The sequence below is a fragment of the Fukomys damarensis genome, unplaced genomic scaffold, assembly GCF_012274545.1.
Source record: "Fukomys damarensis isolate Sample0158 unplaced genomic scaffold, DMR_v1.0_HiC HiC_scaffold_23, whole genome shotgun sequence".
Taxonomy (NCBI): Eukaryota; Metazoa; Chordata; class Mammalia; order Rodentia; family Bathyergidae; genus Fukomys; species Fukomys damarensis.
The window spans coordinates 460934-478559 of NW_022900935.1; the positions used below are offsets into that span (position 1 = coordinate 460934).

General features: G+C 45.4%; 1 long non-coding RNA gene across 1 annotated transcript; it reads right to left on the reverse strand.

The window, feature by feature from the left end:
* Positions 1-7547: 7547 nt before the first annotated feature.
* Positions 7548-14559, reverse strand: LOC104852830. The gene is made up of 4 exons (XR_777604.2): positions 14486-14559; positions 8661-8726; positions 8417-8502; positions 7548-8172 (listed from the first exon to the last, which is right to left on the reverse strand). It is a non-coding gene; the product is annotated as an uncharacterized LOC104852830 (long non-coding RNA).
* Positions 14560-17626: the final 3067 nt, after the last annotated feature.

The following is a 17626-nucleotide window of genomic DNA, read 5'->3' on the forward strand; positions in this document are numbered from 1 at the left end:
TGCAAGGGGTCCTCACCTGCAGGGCACCGAACCATTCCTCAGCATTATTTACTGGGTTTATTCAATCTCCTCCCTCCTAGTTGGCTGACAGCTATTGATTCCTATGTGTGATTGTGCCCTTGGCCTCAAATAGTTGTGTAATTTCTTCCCCAGTTTCCAAGTGAACTTTATCATTTCTCTGCTTGGTGAAGCTCGGCTTTGTTCTTGGGGCTATAATGGATGATTCAGTAAATGGCATGTCACAGCACAGGAGAGATGTGAGGACGACCTTTATTAGATTAAATACGTTTTCCCCACCCAGTGCTCCATGGCACTGTGGAATTACTATCAGAAGACAGACAATAAGGAATGAGCCATATGTAGCCAAGATCTTCCCAAAATGGTAGTAGTAACTGCCTTTCTTGAAATAATAATAATTGCTGAAATGATTTCCTATAAATTGCAACCGTTAATATAACAATGCAGATATCACCAGTTCAGTTTGCTCGAATCCTCTTTAACAATATGTCACTGCCAACCACATACCAACTCCCAAGCCTATTCCTACTTAAAACGCTGCCACCCCCTCATGAATGGGAAACTGGTAGGAATTAGTAGATATAAGATGAACCAACTGGTGGTGAGGTTGCAGATTCTTTGCCATACCATGTAGGGTCTGCTCCCTGCCTATTTCCTTCCACCTCTTCTGTTTCTCTCTAGCACGATGGAATTCTCTTTATTCCCCTAAAATACTAACCTTGCTCCTGCCTCAGGGATATTTGCACCCTGCATTCCCTCTGCCTATGTTGTTCTTTCTGAGTAACTGCACCTGGCATCTTTCACCATGTAGTCTCAGTGCAAATGCTACCAACTCGGAAATGCCTGAGATCTCTCTCAGTGAGATCCCTCCTTCTCCCCTCTTCCCCCCTCTCCCCTGCCCTACCCTGCACTGGAAAGTCCCATGATTCCTTGAACCTGCCAGTCTCTTGGTTTACACAGCCTCCACTATGAGTTCAATCCAGTCCAGTTGACCCACCAGTCCCATGTCCAGAGTTTCTGCTACCTCCAAGTGGGACTGAAATACTGTGGTGCAGGGCACAGGATCCTCGAGAACCGCAGAAGGATGGGACATCCAAGGAGCTGACTCTACATGGCCCAACCGACCAGTGGGAAACAGAAACTCACTCACCTCTCCTTTCTTGCTCCCAGAAACTTCCCTGAGGCATTTTTCTGCACACCATGCAGAGAAGTCCTTGCTTCAACTAGATGTGCCTGCTGGGTGACTAGCCCTGACTCATGACAATGTGTCATCCACGGGAAATCAACTTGGTAGCAGACCACTCAGCCTTACTGACCTTGCCTTCTTGCCCTGTTCTCACTGCCTTTGGCTTGCACCTCCCAAATGAAACAGAATTTTAGTCTTTGTCTCAGGATCTTTACTGGGGAATCTAGGACGAGACAATTCCCAGGACAGAGAATATTTCCTGGTGCATATAACCGATGTGTGGGATTAATGGATGGATGGAAAGATGGAAGAGAGTGGGTAGATGGAGGCACGGACGGATGAATGGACGGATGGTTGGGCAGTAGTTTGAGGCACTCAAGGGGCAAGGGAAAGTAAAACGTCAAAAGGTTCACTGCTTCGCCTTCCTCCTTGCCAAACCATAAATACTCCTTGCTCATCGCCAGCATGCCTAGCAGTTCTACTCTCCTATTCCTCTTCTGGTGCATTTAAGCTCCATCTCTGATGCTCTGTGGCTACCGCCACACTCAGACCTCCATGTCCCACCTGCACTGAAACCCTGGCCACTCAGAGCCACCCACTTCTTGGTCAGTCTCAACTATGAGCAGAGTCGGTCTTATTCTGCTCCCTAAAAGCAGATGCTCAGACCAGCTGGTTTATTGGAAGAGGATTCTATAAAGCAAGATTGACAAAACAGAGAAGTGAATCAGGGAAGAAGCAAAAGCCAAGCAACATCAAATGCATTACCAATGCTGTTGCCATGGGTAACAGGGGATTGGCACCATTGGGACTGTCTGGGCAGCGTGCAGCGTGCCCCCAGCAAGTGTCCAGCTGAAGACCAAGAAGCCGTAGTGTTCATCTGCCCATATATCTTTCCATTGGTCCAGAATTGGTCCTGGTGGCATTGACTGTCCCACACATCCAGGTCATGCTTGTCCACAGGACAAGTGAGCTGTGCTAGTGCAACAGAAAGTCAAAAGACAGAAGTAAGTTTGTGTTTCAGTGACACCATTCCCTGCAACTGCAGCCAAATTAGATGTGGGCTGAGGGACATGTCCTAGAGCATTCAGTCACCTGCCACAGAATGCATATGTAGCTCTGGTTCCTACTGGCTAAGACTACCTGATGGTGCCCCTGAGCCCAGGGCCAAATGTTCTGCTTTCTTAGTAGAGCTCATAAGACACACTGCAATCTGACCAGCCTCACCGTGGCTTCTCACTGCTCATAGTTTGTGCACCACTCATGCTTTCCATGCCCAAGACAGCCTGTGTGGTCCCCTCTGCCTAGAATTCCCATGCCATTTGCATCCCTTTTCTAGACAGCCCTTCCAGGCGCATTTCCTGAAAACCCTAAGCGGAGTTAGACTGCTGCCCATATTTCCACCATGGCACCAGTTTTGTGATCACTGTCCTTTCAGGGCTGCCCTCCTCCACCACCATACCCAATGAGCTCACTGCAGACAATGGCAGGGCCTCTCCTCTGAGATTTCCAAAGTCCAGGAAGGGCCTGGGACCAAGGAGGAATTGCCGAGCAGGTGGCTGGTCAGATTTACATGTAATGCTTAGAGCTTTAGTTTAGACTTATTCAATGGAAAGCCAGACTGGCTCATTAGAGAGGACAGTAGAGGCCACATTTTGGAAGTTTCTCCATTTGTATCTTTCTAGGTCTGAAGCCAAATAGCACAAGCATCTGCTCAAGTCTGTTGCAAGATATACAGACAACCTCCCTTGTGTCCGTCAAGAAGGTGGCATCCCCATTGGGAAACTCAGCAAATATCTGTCAAACAGCCAAAGAGTTGAGTCACTGCTTTGTTAGCACAAGCATCTGCTCAAGTCTGTTGCAAGATATACAGACAACCTCCCTTGTGTCCGTCAAGGGCAGCCCCATTGGGAAACTCAGCAAATATCTGTCAAACAGCCAAAGAGTTGAGTCATTGCTTTAAACAGACAGGAGGAGGGATCAGAAGTCCTAAGGGGCCTGGGCCTCAGGCAACAGTGCTGGTGAGTCACAGGAGGACAGGGACAGACAGATAAGGATAACCCTGCGGATTCAGGTGGCCTTCCTGTGCCGCAGACCTGTGCCTCTCCTCCCCTGGGTTCCCAGGCAGGCACATCCGGGGACAAGGACAGCAAACTCACCTGTGATTCCACAAGAAGGCCATCTGCAGGGGTAGCCGCAGCCACCAGCAACACCTGGACAGACCCCTGGCACATGACTGCCACCTGCTCACCCAGGCACCTTCTCTGCTCTCAGTTTCCTCCCATCCTAGTAGGGGAGACAGTGGCAGGAGAGTGTTGTGACCCAGGAATATAGAGTTCGCACATGTGTGAGGGACGGCGGGCACTCTAGAAGCTTTCACACTGACCCAAAACCCCAGTACATACGTGTGCACCTACACCCACACAGACATGCACACAGACCATTGGAGGGTTGCCTTCCATCGGTTGTGTGCATTTCCTGCCTTTCATTCCCTAGACATAGCTTTTCCATGTTTCTTCATCCCATTGAATAAGCACAAGTTGGGACCAAATATAGGGTGAATGTTTAAATTTTTAAAAAATTATGATAGTAAAAGACACATTGCCACAAACCCTACTCCCAATTCTCAACCTCCCATGGTTTTTGGTGCTTTCTGAAGCAGTCCTGGAAGTCCTCTTTGGTGAGAGTCCCTGTTGCATTTTTATGGCTGCCTCAGTGTTCTGAATTGATTCAAAGTGTTTATTGTTCATGATCGCTTTGACTTTGGAGAAGAGCCAGGAGTCACACAGTTTCAGATCTAGTGAATAAGGTGCATAAGGATCCACTGGAAAGTTTTTATTTGACATAAATTGCCATAAATGTTGCGAATCAATGCAGGTTAATGAGGCAGGCACAAAAACACTCAGAAAATGGCCTGGACAGTGGCAAGAACAACGGGGCAAACACATTTCAAGTGTGGGGGATGATTTTTGAAAAAGGTGTGTCTTTTACTATAATAGCTGTTTTAATTTTATTCAGACATTCACCATATTTTTGACCACATCTCATTGATCAATCTGTGACAGCAGAGGGAGAAGGTTGCAGTGCATGACACTCTAACTTCAGATCCTACCTCTACCTCTTCAGTCCTGTGTCGTCTTGGGAAATTTTCCTGACCAATGTCCACATCTGCACAGTGAGAATGATAGAAGTTACCTACTTAAAGGAGACTGGGAAGGTGAAATGAGTTACACATTGAAAAGGCTTTTAAAGCACATGGCACGTAGCAAGACCTCAGTAAGGTCAGCATTATTATTAATGGTTTTATGGATGTTCTTTAAGGTTATTTGAAAGTGGGTCATTGCTATGTCAACTTTCTAGAAAATTCTATGAATATGAGCAGAGAGGTCTAAGTAAGTGGGAGGGTTCCAAGTTCCTCCCACTGAGCCTCATAGGTCAGTGCTGACCCACAAGATCTATCTGACCCCAAGCACTCTGCTGGTCAGGAGGAGGACTAGCAAAGTGACTTTGCTTAGGACTTCATCCACCAGGCACTTCATTTTTCAAAAATGATTAATAATTAACTGAGCATTTTTATGACTCTTGATTGTTTAGGAAAAAAAAATCCAACCTAACTTGGGAAAATGGGAAATATATGCACCACAGAGAACAACTAGAAAATAAGGACAGAGAATACCAAGCCAGTGGCATTTAAGCCTCGGGATGACTCTGTGAAAACTATTCTAGTTTTCAAAGTATAAAGACAGAGTATGAGCGGATGCTGAGTAATGCCCTTGAATGGGGCCCTGTTCCTGCCTCACTCCCAGGGAATGTTCTAGAACTCCCGTCCCAGGAACAGTACTGCAGGTGTATAAGTCAGTAAGAGCCACACAGGCTCAGGCTTCAGGGCCAAAGAATATGCTTCCATCCCATGAAGCAACCTGGAAGAAGGGAATACGAAGGCTTCCTGGCCTTCCACCTCTCTGAGTGGCAGGGACAGTGCAATGCCTCCAGGAAGCTGCACGATGTGGCCCTGAGAGCCCTCCGGTGTGAGGCACTGATCAAGGAGCGTATGACAGGGATTTCTGAATGATGCCAAATGCCAGACAGGAAGAAGAAGGCTGCCTCTGGCACAGGGCCATGCAGCAAGGAACAGGTCTTGCTCCTTCACCCTACCTAATCTCAGCCCCAGCCCCAAACTCCAGGGCCCAAAGAAAAATTAGATTTACATAGCGAAATGTAGAGCTGCATTTCTTGTAGACACTCAAACAAAAACAAAATCAGAAAGCCAAATGGGAAATTAATAGGTAGCACTCATGGTTGGGTGCTTTGGAGTTCAGCACCACCTGGCCTGTCTGCATCTGCTGAGCTCTTTCATGGCCAGGGACTTAGACTCGACTTGCTCAACTGCAAAATAGAGATGGTAATGATAACCCCTCCAAAGGTTGAGTGTGATCTATAAAACATCATGTGTCGAGCTCTACAGGGCCTGTTCCATGCTGCACACTCAAGGGATGTGGGCTAATTTCAGGAGGAGGTGAAGGAGTTGAAAGGAATCTCAGGGCAAGGGTTGGGGGTCTTTGTGGTATGATCCAGGGGAATCCTCTCAGCACATGTGAGGCAGGAACATCACTGATAGGCTGAGGGATCAAAATAAAGGGTTCCCATGAGCTCCATGCCAGAGGAAGATGATGTAATTATGCAGACAAGGGCAAGGATTCTGACATTCAACTGCCTGGGTTGATATTATTTCTGACTAGAAAAGCGTCCATGAGTGAGTTACAGAACCTCCAGTACCATAGTCTCCCCATCTGTACGATGGAGATGATAATAGCTCCTGTCTCACAGAGTTATCACGAGGCTTAAATGAATGACCAGATGCCAAAGCTTCTCTAGCCTTCTCTCGGTCTCCTCCCTGCCATGATAATGCTCACTCTAAACACTCACTATTACTGTTCTAGTTTTGTTCTCATCCATATTTGCCTTTCAACTGCTGAAGCAGAGCTTCAAGTCTGATTTCTCTTCCAACCATGAAACCCACCCCAAATCCAGGCCACCACCAAAGGAAAATCCCACCTAAACATGAAGGCCACCACTATTCAGAGGAAGATTGGGCAGGCTCTCCTCCACACACTCCAGCAATCTCTCTCACTTGTGCATCAGAGAGGAACAAACAGTAAGGGGGCTGCCCTAGCCAAGGTCAGGGATTCAGAGCAACAGGGGACGCTCACTGTGTACAACTAAAGGAGGAAGCCAGAGCAGCTTGTTTGCAGAAGATACTCTGTGCTCATTATATAGTTTGGATATTAACTCCTTATCAGATACATGGCTTGCAAATATTTTCTCCCTTTTCGTGATTTTTTTTGTACCAGGGATCGAACCCAGGGCCTTGCACTTGTGAGACAGGCAGCAGCACCACTGAGCTAATTCCCCAACCCACTCTTCACGCTGTTGGCTACTTCTTTTGCTCTGCCACAAAAGTCTGAGTTTCCTGTGATCCCATTTGTCTATCTTCATTTTTGTTATCTGTATTTTGGGGGATTTTATCTAAAAAAATAATTGTCCAAACCTATGTCACAGACCTACTCTCCTACTTTTTTTTTTTTTTTTTTTAGGACTTTTACAGTTTCTAGTGTTACATATAAGTCGTTTATCCATTTTGAGTTGGGTTTGGGCTATGGTGTGAGATACAGATCAAATTTCATTCTCATACATGTGCATAACCAGTTTTCCCAATACCACTTATAGCAAAGACTATTCTTTTCCCATGGTGGGTTCCTGATATCTTTGTTGAAAACCAATTAACCATGAATGCAATGATTTATTTCTGGGCTTTGTATTCTCTTTAATTGTTTCACGAGTCTGTTTTTATGCCAATACCATGCTATTTTGATTAGTATAGCTTTGTAGTATATGTTCACATCCAGTAATAAATGCCTCAAGCTTTGTTCTTGTTATTCAAGACTCCTTTCAAATAAGTAGGAGGGATAAGTTCAAGAGATTTATTGTATAACAAAATGGCCATCATTAATAGTAATTATGTTAATAACAATTATGTTCATGTATTTATATTTGCAGATTGCAAAGAATAGATTTTTAAGCGTTCTCTCCACAAAAATAAGTGCATGAAGTGAGTAAAACGCATTCATTAGTTCAATTTAGACGTTCCACAATGTTTTTCAAAACATCAGATACATTTTATTTCAATTGCGAAAAAAAAAGATATTCTATGTTCTATGCTCATTTCTTCCTTGAAACAAGTATGACAAAAAAGTAACTTACAACTTGTATTGGTAAGGTCTTTGTCACTTTGATGAAATACCTGACTTCCACAATTTAAAGAAGAAAATATTCATTTGAGCTCATGGTCTCAGAGGTTTCAGTCCGTGGCCTGCTGGCTCCATGGCTCTTAGGCCCATGAGGCGGCAGAAGCACCACGGCCAAAGGGCACAGTGGAAAGAACTGGTTACCTCATAGCGGCCAGGAAGCAGAGAAAGGGAAGGAGCCAGAGAGGAGAGGCCAAGGCCCTGGCCCTGCCATCCACTCCCTTCCACTAGGCCTCACATCCTGCTTTCACATTTCATAGTAATTCAACTGAATTATGACTTATGCTGTCATCAGTGGACTCCTTACTCGATGATATTAGAGTCTTTATAATCCAGCAGCTTTCTGAAAACCCCACCTCTGAGCACACAAAACTGGTGGGGGACATTTTACAGCTAAAACAACACGAAAGTCCCTCTAGTGCTGCCTCGCATAATCTCAAATCTTCACTGGCATACAGTAAACACATGTCTTCTTCGTGTGTCTGTGGGGCAGGTGTCTGGCTCTGCTGATCCAAGCCCGGGCTGTCCAGATCCACTCTCAGGTGTGTGGTCAGAAGAGCCAGGCTGCTCCATAGACTGCTGGAATCGTGGCTCTCATGCGCTGGACGACATCTGGGACACCTGGGCTGACTCAGCTCTACTCTGCAGGGTGCAGGCTCCAGCAGGCTGGCTTGGGCGTGTTTCCGCAGCAAAGCCAAAGGGAGAGGAAAAGCAGAAGTGCTTTGTCAAGCTTTTGCTCATCTCAGCTTTGCTATTATGCCCTCATCCAAAGCAAATTACATGACTGAGCCCCAAAGTCCAGAGAAAAGACAAGAACACCACACCCACATACAATAATAGGTATTGCAAACTCACATAGCGAAGGGGCTAAATCAGGAAGGGGTAAAGAACTCATGTCAACTGTAATCACCTTATCACATACTCCAAAGGAGGTTGCCAACAGTGATTGTAGGGAAGGAGAGAGGAACCTCATAAGCTCTTCTATAGTTTAGTCTCCTGAAAGGAAGATCAGAATCATAGAACGAGGAACTCTCAGGCTGTTGCATGGCATATCCTTTTTACAGAACACACACACAGAATTCAAAGCATCAGTTCTCCCATTCCATTCTTTACTAAAACCATCTTAATATCTCCTCCAATATTTCTAGTCTCACCTTGAATGAGTTGAGATCTGTCTTCAGAGTCTGATCTTTCTAGTGTCTTGCTCCAAGACTTTAACACTTCATGAAATACGTATCCATGTGAAAATAAATGAAAAACAAGTTGAAGGAAATTAAGATTTCTCCTCATTTCAAACAATTTTGCTCCAATTTATAGATGAAAGCTTGCAAGCCCTTATCATTCCCTTCCACCAAGTCAAGGTTAAGACTCACTGGGGAAGTCACAAGTGAAATTATACATGTTGTGGGGCAATAAGTCCCCATTAACCATAGCTTTTGGCTGAAATCTTAGTGCCTCCTCTAGATCCCAGGAAAATAACTGAAGACGGAAAGTGAAACTCCATAATGAAAACTTAGATTTGTCACTGATTATTGGGCCATTGTATGTTTCTCCTGTAGATACTGTCTTGGGAACACCCACACCCCATAGAGGAGCTGCCCTCTTTAATAGCCTGGATTCCTAAGATCCATCACAGATCATGCGCAGTGAAGATGGCTGAGCTGGATAGACCCAGCAGATAGACATTTTGAGAATCAACTTTTAACTGGTTAATACAAGTTGACACCATGCCACTAACACCTTCCAGTTTGGGAAGACAACTCTATCCTTTGCTGCTTGTGGTGAGCGTCACAGAACTGCCTGGCTGAATTCCAAATACTGATCACGGGGGAGAACCAGGCATCGTATTACTCTTGACAGGTTTGACCTTGAGCCTAAATTTCTCGATAACTCCCTACAAATTATGAGTTCTGACATTTTATCTGCAGCAATTATTCACATTCAGTGTGGTTTTACTTGTGGCCAAGTTAAACACAGGAACCCATCAGCTGTGTGCCTATTCAGGAGGAAATCTGGGGGGATGTGGAGCTGAAAATGGTCTAGATTGGCTTCCATAAATTATCACGGACAGCTACTTTGACAAATTCTCTTACGACACTTCAGGGTGCAGAGGCTAAATCAACAGGTTACTAATTTTCTTCCAAACTCGGTCAAAAGCCCTTCATGCAACACCAGGCTGAGTGCTCAGACCAGTTCCTCACTTCCTGTTTTCTTTCCCTTGGCTTTTCAGGACACCATCAAGAAGGAGAAGGCAAAGATTACTGCAGTAAACTTGTCCATACAATTAACCAAAAGACTCGCATTTTTAAGTCATAGCCAATATGCTACATTTTATCTAGTTTATTATCATCTTGTAATTATGAAGTCAACTTGAATTCCCAGCCATCCATAAAATAATTCAATCATAGGAGAAAAACATCCCTTCCTCACCTCCTTTCTCACCCCCCGCCAGAGAATCTAAAGTCACCAATACCGCCAGCCAGGAAACACAAGTATCCGGGTCTCCACGACCACAGCCAGCCAGGCCTGAGAACAGGGAGAACGGAGCCTGGAATCAGAGAGGTCTCCAGCTGTCCCAGGTGTCAGGGCAGAAGCAGAGGGTTTTCCTTGGACAGGGAGGGACAGTGTTATATTCTTGCTGTAGCGCAGATTCTAGGATAGAGCAAGGATACCTCGGAACCCCTGTGGTTGTCTGGAAGAGACGACGGCGGCAAGCAGGGGCCACCATGAGTATTTGGGAGGGTAGACCGGAAGAGGTATGAGGACGGGACAAATCCGTAGGGAACAAGGTCCTTTCTGGCCTCCCCATCTGGACAGCCGATGCTGCTCCCTGGAGAAGAGATCCAGGCATGGGGTGTAGGCAGAGCATGTGACTCAGTGTGGGATGTGCTCCGGGGCCCTCTGAGCCTATCAGGAAGGGAAGGGGCCGGTGTGGGCAGCTGGCTCACAGGAGAGGTGTGCGCTGGAGGACACCCCCAGCACCTCTTAGGAAATGTTCATTACACGTGTCACTTACAACAGGGACACAGAAGAGCCTCTGGAAGAAATCTTGCTCCCTCCTAAGGCCCCCGAGGCCCAGACACCAGGCTCTGTAGTGTGGTGTAGAGAGAAGGCACTTGGCACAATGCGGGATCCTTTAAATATTTGTTCCTCGGTCACTGTCTAAAAGGAGAGGCTCAAAGCTGCCTATGACAGGGGAGCCAGGGGAAAGAGGGAAGGAGGAAGCATGAAAAAGATGGGTGACCCCATCCTACCGAAGCCCGCGGCAGTTCATCTCTGGCCCACAGCTGCATGCAGCACTCCAGAAGGAAGACGAAGGGGGTCTGGGGCCAAACTGCTCGGATTCCCATACCGGCCACGGGGACGCAGGCACAGTACATCACTTCTGGGCCTCCGTCTCCTCTTCCAAAGCACAGGGCACGTCCTCAAGGCAGCCTCAGAGAGGGGCGGAGGACTCGGTGAAACCACAGGAGAAAGGCCTGGAGCACAGCCCCTGGCCACGGTGCGCACTCTCTGAATGGTGGCCGCTGCTTTCCCCAGCCACCCAATTGCTTCAGTGGCCATCCCGAGAGGTGCTGTTCCCCAGAGGGGTTCTGGAAAATGAAAGCTTGCCCCGCCTCCTAGCAGTTCCCGTGACCTCCAAGATGCGCGTGAGATTTCTTCCCTGAGTCCCCTTCCCTCGTCCTCCGCATCGGCCCTGGCTTCCATCAGCTCCTGGCCTCTCCGCGTGCAGTCCGTCTCCTGTCACTGAGAATTCCACTTGCGGGGTCAGGGTTTGTTTCTCGTCCACCTTGGCGTTGTCTCACGGCCCTCAGCCCTGTGCCTTATGCACCAGAGGCCTTCTTGCGATGAACTTAATTATATTTTCCTGAATCGAGCTTGAGAGAGACAGAGAGAGAGGTAACACTTGAGTTAACTTGTGCCCCATGCCTCTGGAGCCGGATTCCTCAGGCTTAGCAACAGTTGGGGCTGTTATGTTTTATGTTTTTTAAATGTAACTCTGGGCTTTACTTACTAGTGAAGTAATTTTATACACTATAGAAAAGCTGGAAATCCAAAAACTAATAGAACAAAAATAATAATTGACTGTAATTCAACTAGAGAACATCTCTTTCAGGGATTCTACCTGTATCTATTTCACATACCTATATGTGTTCCTTCTAAAATGACTTTTTTTCATTTAACATTATTCCAAGAGACTTTTCCCATAATTTATGTATTAGTCAAGTATTATTTAAAATATGGTTTCATCTCCCAAAGTAGGTATCCCTGCATGTAAATATTTGTCCACATTATCTCTTTCTCCAGAACAAACTTCCCAGGGATGGGATTTCTTTGTTAAAGGGTACAATCCCAGATAATCAGGAGGCTGAGGCAGGAGGATCACAAGTCCAAGGCCATCTCGGGTGGTATAGCTCAGTCGTAGGGCACTTAGCCATCACACGTGAGACCTCCACTCCAAGCCTAATACCTAAGGGGGGAAAAATAAATTTGAGCTCATTTTAAATCATTGGTATGTTATGAAATTCCTTTTGAGAACGAGCATAGCACTGGAAGCCACCAGCAGCCAGAGAGGAGGAAGGCACGGACGTCCGCACCCTCTTAGCATTCAGGTGTTTTCCTTTTCGCCATTTGGCCTGAAAAGTCCGCGCCAGTATTGTTCATTCCTCTGATCACCGGTGACAGGTCCTGCCTTTGGGAGCTGTCTGCCTCACTTCCGTCCTGACAGGTGAAGTCCTTCTTGGTCTTGAGAGCTCTGTGTAAGGAAGAAATTTACCCGACTTCTGAATCTGTCACAGGTGCCGTTTCTCTGCAGCTTGCCTTTTAAATGTTTCTGCTTTCTGAAATTCGTATTTGAAATTTTCATACTGCTGATTCCGTCACCCATTCCTTACTCCTTAGTATCTTGATTGTGTGTATATTTAAACAGTGTTTGGATAGCGTGAGATAAATGAGCTATTCACCTATTGGGGGCTGTTTTAGGAGTCTATTTTCATAAGTAACTCGCTGTGAATTTTAGCTTAAAAACCTTTATAAAATTTTTAAATTATATTTTTAGATTAACTTATAAAATTATATATCAATATACTAAAATTCGTATACTAATAAAATTACATGTAAAAAATGTAGAGTAGAAAGTAAAATTCATCCACCATCCCATTCCCATACAATTGGGATTCCTGTTTTTGAAATATTGTTCTAATCCTTTCTGATGTTTTTTCCTTACCTATTGATCCTTCCAAATAAATGTTGGCATGATTGTTGTGTTTCAAAGGAAAATTGATCCCAAAGTCTATTGATTAAGAAGGTAAGTTGATAGATTAATTGGAAAAGCACTGATATTTTCACAAACTTTTTAGATTTTTTGTCCCTTCTATAAAAATAACTGGTTCATGCCTTATTCTGCGGATATCAAAACACATTTTTCTAGTTTTTACCATGTAATGTTTCTTATAATGTTTCTCCTAGGTATCTTGGGTTTGCTGATGATTAAGGGGATTCCTTTCTGATGTTTTTTCCTTACCTATTGATCCTTCCAAATAAATGTTGGCATGATTGTTGTGTTTCAAAGGAAAATTGATCCCAAAGTCTATTGATTAAGAAGGTAAGTTGATAGATTAATTGGAAAAGCACTGATATTTTCACAAACTTTTTAGATTTTTTGTCCCTTCTATAAAAATAACTGGTTCATGCCTTATTCTGCGGATATCAAAACACATTTTTCTAGTTTTTACCATGTAATGTTTCTTATAATGTTTCTCCTAGGTATCTTGGGTTTGCTGATGCAATTAAGGAAGTGGGTGGATTCTTTGTTTTTTTAACTTCTACCTGGTTATTGCTGGTAGAGGTGAAGCCGTTGCTTTTTCTCCACTGTGTGCTTAGCTCATCCTCTCCCACACACTGATTAGAGGCTTTATGGGTTACTCTCTGACGTCACCAGGGACCCTGGGTTTTCTCCCACTTCTGCAGCCACCTTTAAGTGTACATATTATTTACCCTGCTGCTTAAGTGACTAACACTCCTAGCTTTCAAGGAGGTTCTCTCCCCCTTTTAATTAGGAGTGGGTGTTGAATGTTATCTAACACCTTGGTAGTGCGGGCTACTTATATATTCTGTGTAATTATACCTTTTATCTATATAAACGCCCCCTTTGTTCTATTTAATAAGTCCCCCCCTTTGAATCTTCCTTGTCTGAGATAGAATCTACACCTCTGCTTTTTTAAAACAAAACGATTTTTTCACTTACATTATTTGTTAATTTTTTGGCCTATCCCCTCATTTTTAATCTCTCTGCCCCCTGCTTTTCAGTATCTCCAGCAGTTAAACAGCTAATCAGTATTGGCCTTGTGCCTACTTGGTGCCCAGCCTTGGATTAAAGCCCTGAGCTGTGGACAGGGGGACGAAGAGAGCCTAGCTTGAGGCAGGCACCACTGCGGCCGGTGTGAGGCAGCCGCAGTCCCTGGGAAGGCCTGGTTAGCATGAGGGCCCAGCAAGGCTGCCAGAGGTGACAGATTTGTCACGCGGATGTGCACACAAGATGACCGGAAAAGAGTCCACCCGTCAGGCCTCAGGCAGATAGGGAGGTGGCAAGCTTTTGGGTCCAGGCGGGTCAGCACCCCATGGAGTTTGGGGATCACCCTAGGACACCATCCCACATTCTGAAAACAGGATGCTTCTCCTTTACTCTGTCTGTCTCTATCCCCAAGAGTTTCTGCTACCCATGGTTTCTGTTTTGCTCCTTTCTTCTGCATGAGTAACACCCTACACCAGCTGAGTCAGGGGCCCTGCTGGGTACTGGCAAATCTGCAAGGGGGAAAGTAAAAAAGACTCATCCTTGAGAGGAGTATTGCCTAGAGGGTGGAGAGGATGACACGACCCAGCACCAGATGGCTTCAAGTGAGAGAAAGCACTGCCCAGGAGTCTCGCTCCGGTGGCTTCTCATTAAATCCAAAGCTTTCCCTGTGTGCCCTTGGCTTACTTCCTGTACCATCCCTGGCTCCCGGGCTCCATCCTCCTGGCCTCCATATTCCTCAAACGCTGCCTCCTCCAGGCCTCTGTACTGGCTGATCCGTTGGCCTGGATACTGCTGCCCCTGTGTCTGCGTAGCACGTGCCCCACCTCTCTCCAGTCTGAGTGCCGTTTCCTCCACGCATCCTTCTCCGAACATCTCTCTCGTGAGGCAGCACCCCTCCCTCCCACCGGTCACTCTTAAGCCCTGCCTGGCCTTGTGCATATATTCACCTGAGCTCATTCATCTAAGACCGTCAGCACAGGGAACAGCAGATGTTCAATAAGGACTGGCTGCAAGAACCAAGGAAGCAGCAATGAAGGGGCAAGGATGGCTGGGCTAAGTGACCTGGACGAGAAAGGCACCATCTTGGGTTGGGGGCGGGCCCCAAAGGATCCCTTCCTCTCTCAAACTCACCACTCAGGTGGAAGAGTGTGGGGTGGGGCGAGGAGGATGAGTGGAAACCACCCTTCCATCCCACAACACATTGTGTTCCATCTTGTCTCGGGCTCTTGCTGATGTGATTTCCGTCTTTGTCCTTATAATTTAAATTGTGCCAAAAACATGTCTGAAAGTGGCACCATTTCCCCCCCGCTTTTTTTTCTGAAACTTGATATGCTCCATTTCTTTCTGCCCCCTGAGGTCCTCTCCGATTCTGAGAAGACAGCTTACATCTTGCATTCTTCTGTCTGCCTTTTCTTTGGAGTCCTCCCCTTACTCTGAGTTCTGGAAGAGCTTCTCAGATTCACATGCAAGTCATTGATCTGGGTTTCTGCAATGCTGGTTCTGCCCTTTTTCACAAGGGTCCATTTTAATTCTGCTGCTCCGGTGCCGGTGTCCCGTGGAAGCTTTCTTGACTCCAGGTCAGGTTTGTGCTCAGTTGTCTCAACCTCAGCCTCTCCTTTCCAAGGACTTTCTACTCTTTTCCCCACAGGCTTTGTTTGTCTTCTTGCATGGTCTACTAAACTTTTCTTCTGGTTGCTACAGTAAGTCATTTTCAGAAGCACATCTTTCCTCTGAACTTTATGAACATTTTTTTCACTCATTCAGCAGTATAATTTACTATCTACTGCTGATCTCTGAGCCAAGTCTTTGAAGCAACCCAAGGTCAGCAGGTCTGTGTCTCCATAAATGGTAGAATCGGGTTGGAAAACTAGGCAGTAGAAGGGGTGATTTTAATCGTGACAAGTGCCATGGATAAGACGTGTGTGTTGTGTTATCAGAGCACATACTAGGAACATAGAGCCTTGGTTAGGACAGAAATGGAGCAGGAAAAGGATACTATGTTCTCCTATTTCTTATAGCCCATTCTACTGAGTTTTTCCCAACTGCAGTCACTCTCAATGAGCCATGATTGATTCAGGCCTCTAGTGTGTGACAGATGCAATACTGAGCTCCCTGTGGTTCTTGACACTGTCCAACTGAGTGTTGCGCCCGTCCTTTCAGATCTACAAGCAGACAGAGGCTGACACACACAGTGTCTGGCCCAGTGTGCACTGTAGAGATACGAGTAGTTTCATGCCTGTCCTTAGGTAAAGTCCTCTATCCTCACTGCGTTGCCTCTGACACCCTGAACTAATCTGTCCTGTCCAGGTGAAACTAAAATCCAGTAGGCAATGCTTCTGGGCCTTTTCCGGAGGACATAAGTCCAGAGTGAACAGTTCTCACACATGACCCCTCCCAGGACAAGTCAACATGAACTGGTACAGAGTTCGTGGGAAACTACAAAGTCACGGTGCCTGTACACCACCGTATCACAATTGGCAGCAGCAACCTGAGTGATGTAGGGAAGTGGGAAGTTGAGGCACTACCCACTAGAGCCCCAGTAAATCAGAGTCTAAGGAACAGAAAACAAACATTCATTTCTTGAAGGAGAAATGAAGTACAGGCTAGTGCATAAGAAGAATAGTACAAGGTTTCCAGGAGTTCAGATAAATATTTAAACTTGTTAGGAATTACGAGTCTCTTGGAATGCTATGCATCATTAATTCCAAGGCAGGGAGATTAACAATGAGTTGGTGGAGAGATGGCCTCCTGAATTATTCTCTTAATGGAGTTCCCAGGTTAAAGTAGATTTCATTTAAGGTCAATCAATAGGCAATTTTATCCAGGCTTGATGATTAAAAAGAAAACCATAAAGAAGTCTTGCGTAGGTAATCATTCTGGCTCAATCAGACCTTCCTTTAGACCTGGAAAGGACTGGATGGAGGCAACAGTACAGATTAAGGCAGGAGCTCCAGGCCCCATTTTTATCACCCCAAGTGAGTGTAACTCCCCCCCACACTCACCCAGCCAGATGGATCAGTCCACGTCCCCAGGCAAGAAGAAGAAATTCAGGCTCCTTTCTTTTCTGGTACATGAGGCACATTGCAATAATTCCAATTAACATGTAGATCCAGTTTATTTCTTGAATTCCCAATGATCGGTCACAGTGAATTAGTATGAGTCAGAATTTTCATTTGACGGAAGTGATTATATTAGGGCTCCTGTGCGTCTCCAGGTCCCTCCAGCCCTCCTTCTTTATTAGAGGTAGCCTCGGGAAATCAGAAGAAAATGAGAGTCCAGGATCATGCATCTCAGTGATCCGCCATTGACTCTGTTAGGAAATTAGGGGTAGGCAGAGGTTTCCAGAAAATGGAATTGCCTTCAGGTCTTGAAGATGGATTCAAGTGCTTTCAAAATGCATTCAGGAATTATAACATTTCAAGGAAAAGGGGTTTCCTTTCCCCTCATTTATCCTCAGAGAGTCAAAGGAACCAACATTCGTTTTCTGAAATGTGAGTCCTTAGGAATGAAATATCGCATCTTTCTTTCCTTATATATATTTTTCTTTTCTTAATAGTCCAAGACTTTTTCTAAAAGTATGTTTTACCTGATCCAGCATTTCGAGTTTATTAGACGAGTTTTTCCAAGACTTGCTATTTATTTTCGCAGTCTGGCTTTTCACCAAGGGAAGAGAATGAAGAAGAAAGATCCCATTGGCATGTGATATTTTTAATAAATTGGGCTTTAAAGGGGCTGTTGGTTGGCAGTTCATGCACACACACAAACAATTGCACTCCGTAGCAGTTTCCACATTAAAAAAGAAAAATCCCTGTTGTGAATCTAATG